The following is a 9,072-nucleotide window of genomic DNA, read 5'->3' as shown; positions in this document are numbered from 1 at the left end:
TATTGGTGTGGCATTCATCCTTTTTCCCAACGAGCACCATCTTGTGGAGAATCATTAAATCTAAGAAAGAAGGGAGAAGAAAAAGAGTGGAGGGAAAAACAACTTGTGTCCTTTGCCAGTTCCCTCTCACATGCTTTATTACAATGAGTGGCTGTCAGCCAAGAGACCTCGATTGGTGTAAAACAACAGTTCTAGGTCTTCGGGTGACACACAACGTAAAAACTCTTGCATAATGAGATCTCAGTCCCTCAACATATTGTGTTGTATACTACCACATCAGCAGGGGGCTTCTTCACTAACGAGCTAGTAACTCATTATTAAAACTAAATAACTGCAAAGCTTTTTGTGTTTTCGCAGTTATTTGATCCCTTTCAGAAGGTTTTTGCTGAAGTCAGCAGACTTGTAAAATCAAGTACCACGAGGCTTTGTTCAAGTTCATGCCCTGTGTTTTTTTTTTATACTGTGTATGTATATAATTATTGAGCAAATTAGTGAGTATTATAACATACATTTTTGTGTGTAGTTATACTTCTACTCTTGCACTGCATCTCAGTGCAAGAGGCGTCACTCCGGCCATGATTGGGAGTCCTATAGGGCGGCGCACAATTGGCCCAGCGTCGTCCTAGTTTGGCCGGGGTAGGCCGTCATTGTAAATAAGAATTTGTTCTTAACTGACATGCCTAGTTAAATAAAGGTTAAACATTTTTTATTAAAGTTCTTTAGAAAGAGTGGGTGAAATTTAAGCTTTAAAAAATATATAAATATAAATAGAATGTACCAGTGAATCATACCTACTTAAAGTGTGTTTTCAACACAGAACAAAGAAATACAGTTGGTTACACATGACCCAGTCGATGTTTGATTTGATATTGTAAACTGTAGGCCAGCCCACTGGAGGAACTTTAGGTCATATAATATAGTAGAGTAGACAATAAAACAAAGTTACAGACGCAGAAATATCATACCCCCAAGAGATGCTAACCTCTCACCATTACAATAACATGGGAGGTTAGCATTTTATATCATACCCCCAAGACATGCTAACCTCTCACCATTACAATAACATGGGAGGTTAGCATTTTATATCATACCCCCAAGACATGCTAACCTCTCACCATTACAATAACATGGGAGGTTAGCATTTTATATCATACCCCCAAGACATGCTAACCTCTCACCATTACAATAACATGGGAGGTTAGCATTTTATATCATACCCCAAGACATGCTAACCTCTCACCATTACAATAACATGGGAGGTTAGCATTTTATATCATACCCCCAAGACATGCTAACCTCTCACCATTACAATAACATGGGAGGTTAGCATTTTATATCATACTCCCAAGACATGCTAACCTCTCACCATTACAATAACATGGGAGGTTAGCATTTTATATCATACCCCAAGACATGCTAACCTCTCACCATTACAATAACATGGGAGGTTAGCATTTTATATCATACCCCCAAGACATGCTAACCTCTCACCATTACAATAACATGGGAGGTTAGCATTTTATATCATACCCCCAAGACATGCTAACCTCTCACCATTACAATAACATGGGAGGTTAGCATTTTATATCATACCCCCAAGACATGCTAACCTCTCATCATTACAATAACATGGGAGGTTAGCATTTTATATCATACCCCCAAGACATGCTAACCTCTCACCATTACAATAACATGGGAGGTTAGCATTTTTGGGGTGTATGATATTTGTGCGTCTAACTTCCTCAATCATCATTATTTACAATTCATTCAGGATTATCCGTAATCATGGTAACATCCACATTAATTTAGAAGTGTTTAGAAACATATTATATTCTTATTTACAATGGAAGTGACTCAATGAGACAAAACATTATTATTATTTGCCATTCGTTTCTATTGGGCACAAAATAATCTGAAACACAACCAAAACAAACCACAAATGCATCCAACAAGATCGTTACGTCACAAGCTTGTAATCATTGAATGCAAAGAATATGGGACAAAATACTAAACTTTTGACTACTTTAATACACATAAGGGAATTTGTCCCAATACTTTTGGTCCCCTAAAATGGGGGGACTATATACAAAAAGTGCTGTAATTTCTAAACAGTTCACCCGATATGGAGGAAAATATCCACAAGTTAAAGCTGACAGTCTGCGCTTTAACCTCATAGTCATTGTATAATTTCAAATCCAAAGTGTTGGAGTATAGAGCCAAAAGAAAACATGCTTCACTAATCCAATAATTACGGAGTGCACTGTATATACACTCTGGGTAGAAGCTCTTAGACACAGATCTAGGACCATCTTATCCTTACCACATCTTAACCTGAACCATAAATGAAGAATATGCTAAACTGACCTGAGATCAGGGATCATACTACTGCCCTATGCAGAGGACCAAGGTGAAAAGAGTTAGGACTGATGGTGCCTCTGGGAGGCTGAAGAATGTTGGACTGCAGAACTCTGCCTTCCTTTTCCCTTTGGACCTCTAGAACATTCACTGTTTCTCTTGGCCCATGTTCAAAATGGAAGTGATACAAGAAGTAGTACTACAACAATCACTACGTAAAACCTGAACATGACAATGTACTAATTGTTCTACTTCTGATCCCCACTCACTTTCTCAATAATAGTTTGTCATAACAAAAATATCTGAGTAGCACTTGAAATAATAAACTAGTGTACCACAAATGAAAGTGCTATCAAAATGTGAGAAAGTATCTAAGCCTCCAAACTGTGGGATATTGAACTTTTCCATTTCAAATCAATGGACATTTTTTTGTTATTAATGTATTATTTTGTTTTGAGAAGCAACATCAGTTGATGTGATTATTATTGACTTTGCACACTTGAATGACTTGCAGCATATGTCAGTTAGTGTTGCAATCCTTTTAGTCACCCAAAAATACAATATCATTCTTGATTCATGAGATCCTCTGGTGACTCAACAGGGTGAGTATTAGGTGAGTATTACTAACTGGCTCACTGGAGACAAGGAGACAGACACACGCTCAGGCACATATAGGGGGGATTGAAAACATATGGCATGACTTAAGCCTTCTGAGGACTCATTTGGATTGGGGGTGGGGGGTGGGGGGAGAGAGAGGAACTTTTGTGAGTGTAATATTTACTGTTTATTTTATATTGTTTATTTGACTTTTGTTTATCTATTTCACTTGCTTTGGCAATGTTAGCATGTGTTTCCTATGCCAATAAAGCCCCTTGAATTTAATTTTATTTAATTGCATGGGAGAGGGGGCTTGGTCAGTCAATAGGGAGGTGAAATGACTGGTGGTGGGAGGGGCTGAGAGATTTACAGGGAGCAGATATCAAGCACTTTCACTTTCAGGCTAGCCTCTGCCTGAGCTCACACAGACAGACTGCCCAGAGGGCGAGAGATATAGTGGGTCTGTTTCTCTCACTCTGTCCATTAGCCATTTAAAGGGTGAGAAGAGAGTGAGGTCTGTAATATACTGGGTCAACAGGGGAGAGAGACAGACAGAGAGGGAGGGAGGGAGAAAGAAAGGCTGCAGCTTGACAAACTGGGAGGTGGGAAAATCCAAAGTGAGAGCACAGTGCAGATTGAATGAGAGAAGGGGGTGTGGAGATTTGGAAAGTACCAGGGAGACAAAAGGAGGAATTCTAAAAAAGAGGTCAACTAAACTGGAGGCTCAAAAGTAGAGGAAAAAGAAAAGACTCAGAGCTCTCTCTCTGTGTCACACACTTGACGGAACCGCTGAGGAAACTTTGCCTAGTCAGACCAGAGGATTTATTTCAGCTGCGTATTGCATGCTTTCAAACACAGCAATGGAGAAGTGGCCTTTCTCATGAAGATAAAAGGATGTTACGATCAGGTAACAGAAATTCAGTGATGACATAAATTCAGAGTATGCAAAAGTTAATTGATTGATTTGTGGATTTGTATTTGTTTAATTCATTTGACCAGATTACCATTGTACTGTAATTCATATAGTGGTTCTGTAATTTGGATTTGTAGTTAATTTGCTCAAACTATTAATTAAAGCAACAAGTTAACATGAAGTCATGATGTTTCTCATTAAGCATGTGGCTGGGACCACATGGGCAGGACACATACATTTTCCATCCATTAACCTGCTGCATCTCTCTCTCTCTCTCTCTCTTTACTTCGATCTCTCACAGTTTTTCTGTTGCTATCAATATTGACACTCCAAGGTAGCGGATGTGATTACTTTTTGAGGGGGGTTGTCGTTAATCTTCAAACCACCCTTAACTCAGACCACGCTGGATTTGTGAGTTGAACGTTGTGGCTATCCTTTTGTACCTGCATGCACCCTGAGTAATGACAGTGGTTTAAACAAATATGCGTTCACTTCCTAGTGGTTACATGTTTTATCAATTCGATTTTTTTTCGATTGGCATAGATACTCTTGTGAATACTGTGATTCCTGAACCAGTTTTTTCCTCCAAGCGTAAGGTGTTCCCTAAAGACTATTGGATTTCCCACCACTACAATGTCAACCTGCTGTGCAACACTGATCCGGTGAGGCACCATCTATTGATTAAATGACACCATTTTACTAAATTATTTATTCTCGTGTTTTATACAAACATGTCACACTTAGTGTATCTGCTATGTCTATCATTAAATCCTTCATTCTGATTCTCTGTTGAGCAATGCGGGAGGACCGGCTCGTGGTAATGGCTGGAGCGGAGTTTGTGGAATGGTATTAACCATTCGCTCCCTTCCAAACATTTTATGAGCCGTCCTCCCCTCGGCAGCCTCCACTGGTTCCAGTACTCTAAAGTCTACATGTGTGTTGTTGTCAGCGTTACTGGGCAGGATAATCAATAACCTATGATTAGCACAATGATGTGTGGCTCTGTGTGGTGCTCCGTCTATTCAAATCACCAGCGTCACCTCTGTGTCTAAAATCCTGCTTGTGCCTTGCTGCCCCTCCAGTGTTGTGTGTTCCGAGCTGCGACTGTTCTCTCTGACTCCTGGCTCCAGCTCCGCAGCAAGCTGTGGCCAGAGCACCATAGCTTCGAATTCATCTCCAACCTTATACAAGCCCTGGGTGGCAGGGGTATGACAAAAGGGGTAGGTATAACTTTACCATGTCGTGGACATACTCTAGTCATAGCCGCAGGAGGTTTGGGGCCGAGGGTGCAGCAGCCCCCCCCCCCCCCCCACCCAATTAAAAAAATATATTTTTTTCACTAAAGTCGTGCATTGGTCCTGTGTTAGCGAAACAATATTTTCCGTCGGTATTGCCGGAAAATCTTTCTTCCCCAAACTACTTTCCGAGGCTATGACTCTAGTAGTCTATATGAACTGTTTTGGATAAGAGAGTGTACTGTAGGTTGCCAGTGGGGGTGAACAAGTAGCAGCATGTACTCAAAAGAGACGGACACAGCAGCCTTAATAAACATTTTGGACTAAGTTATGTAAAACATAAAACAACTATGCCCTAGCAAATGCAACAAAACACTATAAAGATGCCATGTTGTTGTAGTAAAAAATGACAGAAAATGGTTAAAACAGGGGAGAAAAAGTTTTTTCAAGGCTTAGCCAACCGTTCACATAACAATAGAATGCAGCACCCGACTGAAGAGAGAAGAGACAACAACAGCGCGCTCTGGAAAGCGTGGAATGCAGGTTGCAAGTTCATTTACAGCAGCGCATCCCCTGAACGATAACGACATGTGGGTGAGAAGCCTGACCACGGAGACGGGGGTGAGAAGGTGATGAAGTGTACTTCATGAGCTGTAACCGAAAAACAACTGGTATTTGGAAAGTTTGAGGTGAGGGGAGAAGTGTGGTGAAACAAATATTTTTAGTTTCTTGCTAACGTTAGCTGTATCGAATTACCCGTTAGCTAGCCAGGGAAATGTTGAGCAACATTGGCCAACTTAACTGATCACATAATTGAGTTTATGGTGTGAAAATTAGCTGGCTAATGAAGTCAGACAGTTACAACATCAGATGAGCAAACGTTAGTAACCTAACCAGTTACCAGTATTAACTGGTAACTTTATACGACTCCTTGCCGTTCCTCAAGTTATAAAGCGTTAGTTGCTTACTGGACTCTGGCAATTTGAAACGTTATCGTTAACTAGAAAACGAACTAACTACTATCTGTGAACTAATATTTTCCCTCTAAAGTACAGTATGTGGTTAATTTTCAGAATGGGAGAATTAGGTGAAAATGAGGCGCTGCTTGTTAATTAAGCAGTTAGGTGGAGCTGAAGCTGGGCCTGGTTTAAGCTGGATGTCACTATAGAGGTGAATGGAACACCACACACTTTCTGACATTTTCAATCCGGCGCCAGTGGATAAAAAGGGCTATGCCAGGTGTAGTACTCTGCCTGAAAGAGATCAATTATGCCAACAAAAGGTATCATGCTCTGCTGGCACATTGAAGAACAGATGTACTCAGGCAGAAAGTGTACAGTGTAATAATGTGCAGTGTAGCCCAAAGATATTGCTTTTGTTGTGTTGAATTTAACAGTAACACGTGTGTGAGTGAGTGGGGATTATTTATTTTTTTACTCAGTGAACGTTATTTTTGCACACATGTAGCCTTGTGCACTGGATCAATGTCTACCATAGTGGCCGCTATAATAGAGCAAAAATAGAATGCCTGTTTGATTCTTTCTATTTGTACTAAATATGTTTTCCCCCCCAAGTGCAATATTTAGATGTGTGTGGTCACAAGCATTCTATTATAAAGGCTGTCATGGCTAACTGCAATATTAGTATATTGTTTTTTTCTCAAGACTTGAGTGTCATTTGCAGTAAAGTCTAGGCAACAAATAACATTGTATTTCTTGCTTTACATTTTTTTGCTGTGAGTTAGGTTCACTTTAACCACTTTTTATTTTGCACACAGTGACTGATCATGTAGATCATATTATTTGTTGTTTAATTAATTAAAACCTGCATTTCCCCCCAGCAGGGATTTTTTTTGCATGTTTCAGAGAGGGGAGGGGGGGGGGAGTTTCACCTTTTTGGGCCCTCACCAGTTTGCATCCCTGTTTTTTTCCTGACCATGTGGCTTGACTATGCAATGACCGGTGCATCATTTTCCTGTTTAGGTCACCTATAATGTATGCAATGTATATCACAGAGGTTAACTCCCCAGAGAACTGGCTATCAATCAATGACAGTGCTTGCACTGTATGTTTGTTTAATAACAACTCCTCTCCTCCCGTATCCCCCTTTCCTCTCCTCCCTTATCACATCCCTCTCTCACAGAGATTTGAGGATCCTGACCCTTCAGTTCTTCCGTCTGTCTCCTCCTCTCCAGAGAAACTTCTCAACTTCACTTCATCTGTTTTCTCCAAATGGCTGGAGCTGGGGTGCTCGACCCCGGTGGACACTTGTCCCTTCCCCACTCTGGCCTCTCCTGCTGGGGAGGAAGAAAGGGCAGCTCTGGAAAGTAAAAAAGTGAGGCTATTAACCACACGAGCAGTTCACATGGAGAATGAAGGGGAAATAGGGATGAGGTTACACACACCTCCACCAACCAATAGGAGCCCACCATCCAAAGGTGGGCTCCTATTAGTTCTTTCTGGGTCTTTTTTTTTAAACCTTTATTTAACTAGGCAAGTCAATTAAGAACAAATTTATTTACAATGACGGCCTACATTGGAGCCTCCTGTTATGTGGACTGCCTGGATGCTACTGTAGAGCGGTTGCTAAAGTTACTGAAGTGATCTCTAATGGCGCACCAAAAATGGTTTGGAGCACTTGTTGGCTTTTTCTCAATCTGTCCATTCTAGCTGTTCTAATGCAGTAAGCTTTGTCATTCAAGTGACTGACATGCACACTTAATCGTTGCACTGAATGTACAACTGCAGTCAATATTATGTATAGAATAACAGCCTTTTAATTTACTGTCTGCACACCAGAGTTCTATTATCACCATAATAAACCATTACGTACCTATACAACATAGCCATATGTATAAAAAGCCATATTCTATGCAAGCTAACTAAACACTAACAAGTGCTTTATATTGAGCAAGATACAGAACATAAATTATTGTCCAATATTTCTGATCAAATTCATATGATGTTTACAATGCAGTGGAATGTGAATATTTGTTTGTTTGTTGGTCTTCAATGAATGTTTTTTTTTTCTATGAACTTTTGTACATACTGCATCTTGTAAATAAAAACCATGCAGCCGTTATGAGTTTCTCTGATGTAGTCTTGTGTATAGATCCTGTATAGATCCCCGAGTGCTGACTGTTACCATCCCCAGTGTGGGGAGTATTTTGCAATTGCTGCACTGCTGTCTGATTCTCAACAGCTATCCTTTTTATTTCTGTCTCCTACAGGAAGACTTCTGTCATAAGTAAGTTGTAGTTCAATATAATATTTACTGGGTAGGCCTACAACTGAGCCAAATCACTCACATTAATTACACACATCAGCTATATGTACAGTGGGGCAAAAAAGTATTTAGTCAGCCACCAATTGTGCAAGTTCTCCCACTTAAAAAGATTAAAGAAGCCTGTAATTTTCATCATAGGTACACTTCAACTATGACAGACAAAATGAGAAAAAAATATCCAGAAAACCTTGGAATTCTCTGCCGTTCCCACGGAGTACCAGGACTTACGGGAGGTTTTCAACACTGCCCAGGCCACATCTCTTCCACCGCATCAACCCTATGACTGTGCTATCAATCTTCTCCCGGGGCACCGCACCGCCTCAAGGGAGACTTTATTCCCTTTCGGGTCTGGAGACCAAGGCGATGGAGGGGTATATTGAGGACTCTCACTGCAGGAATATGCGTCCATCTTCCGCCGGCGCAGGGTTCTTCTTTATGGAGAAGAAGGACAAGATCTTGTGTCAGAGTATCGACTACCGGGGTCTCAATGACATTATGGTTAAAAACCGTTACCTGCTACCACTCATCTCTTCAGATTTCGAGCCTCTCCAGGGGGCGATCATCTTCTCCAAGTTGGAACTTCGGAACGCCTACCATCTGGTTCAGCTACGGGAACGAGATGAGTGGAAGACTGCCTTTAACATGGCTAGCGGGCACTATAAGTACCTGGTGATGCCATTTGGACTA

General features: G+C 40.8%; 1 long non-coding RNA gene across 2 annotated transcripts; it reads left to right on the top strand.

Moving 5' to 3' along the window:
• The first annotated feature begins 3,276 nt into the window (after positions 1-3,276).
• On the top strand, positions 3,277-8,179 carry LOC135521849 (uncharacterized). Of its 2 annotated transcripts, none has more exons than XR_010452613.1 (5): positions 3,277-3,859; positions 4,167-4,276; positions 4,409-4,527; positions 4,948-5,085; positions 7,243-8,179. It is a non-coding gene; the product is annotated as an uncharacterized LOC135521849 (long non-coding RNA). The 2 variants fall into 2 exon arrangements; XR_010452612.1 differs by having other exon boundaries at positions 3,307-3,859; positions 4,456-4,527.
• The last annotated feature ends 893 nt before the right edge of the window (positions 8,180-9,072 follow it).

The sequence above is a fragment of the Oncorhynchus masou genome, chromosome 30 (genome assembly GCF_036934945.1).
Source record: "Oncorhynchus masou masou isolate Uvic2021 chromosome 30, UVic_Omas_1.1, whole genome shotgun sequence".
In the NCBI taxonomy this organism is placed as follows: Eukaryota; Metazoa; Chordata; class Actinopteri; order Salmoniformes; family Salmonidae; genus Oncorhynchus; species Oncorhynchus masou.
This window is presented reverse-complemented; position numbering and strand designations above follow the sequence as displayed.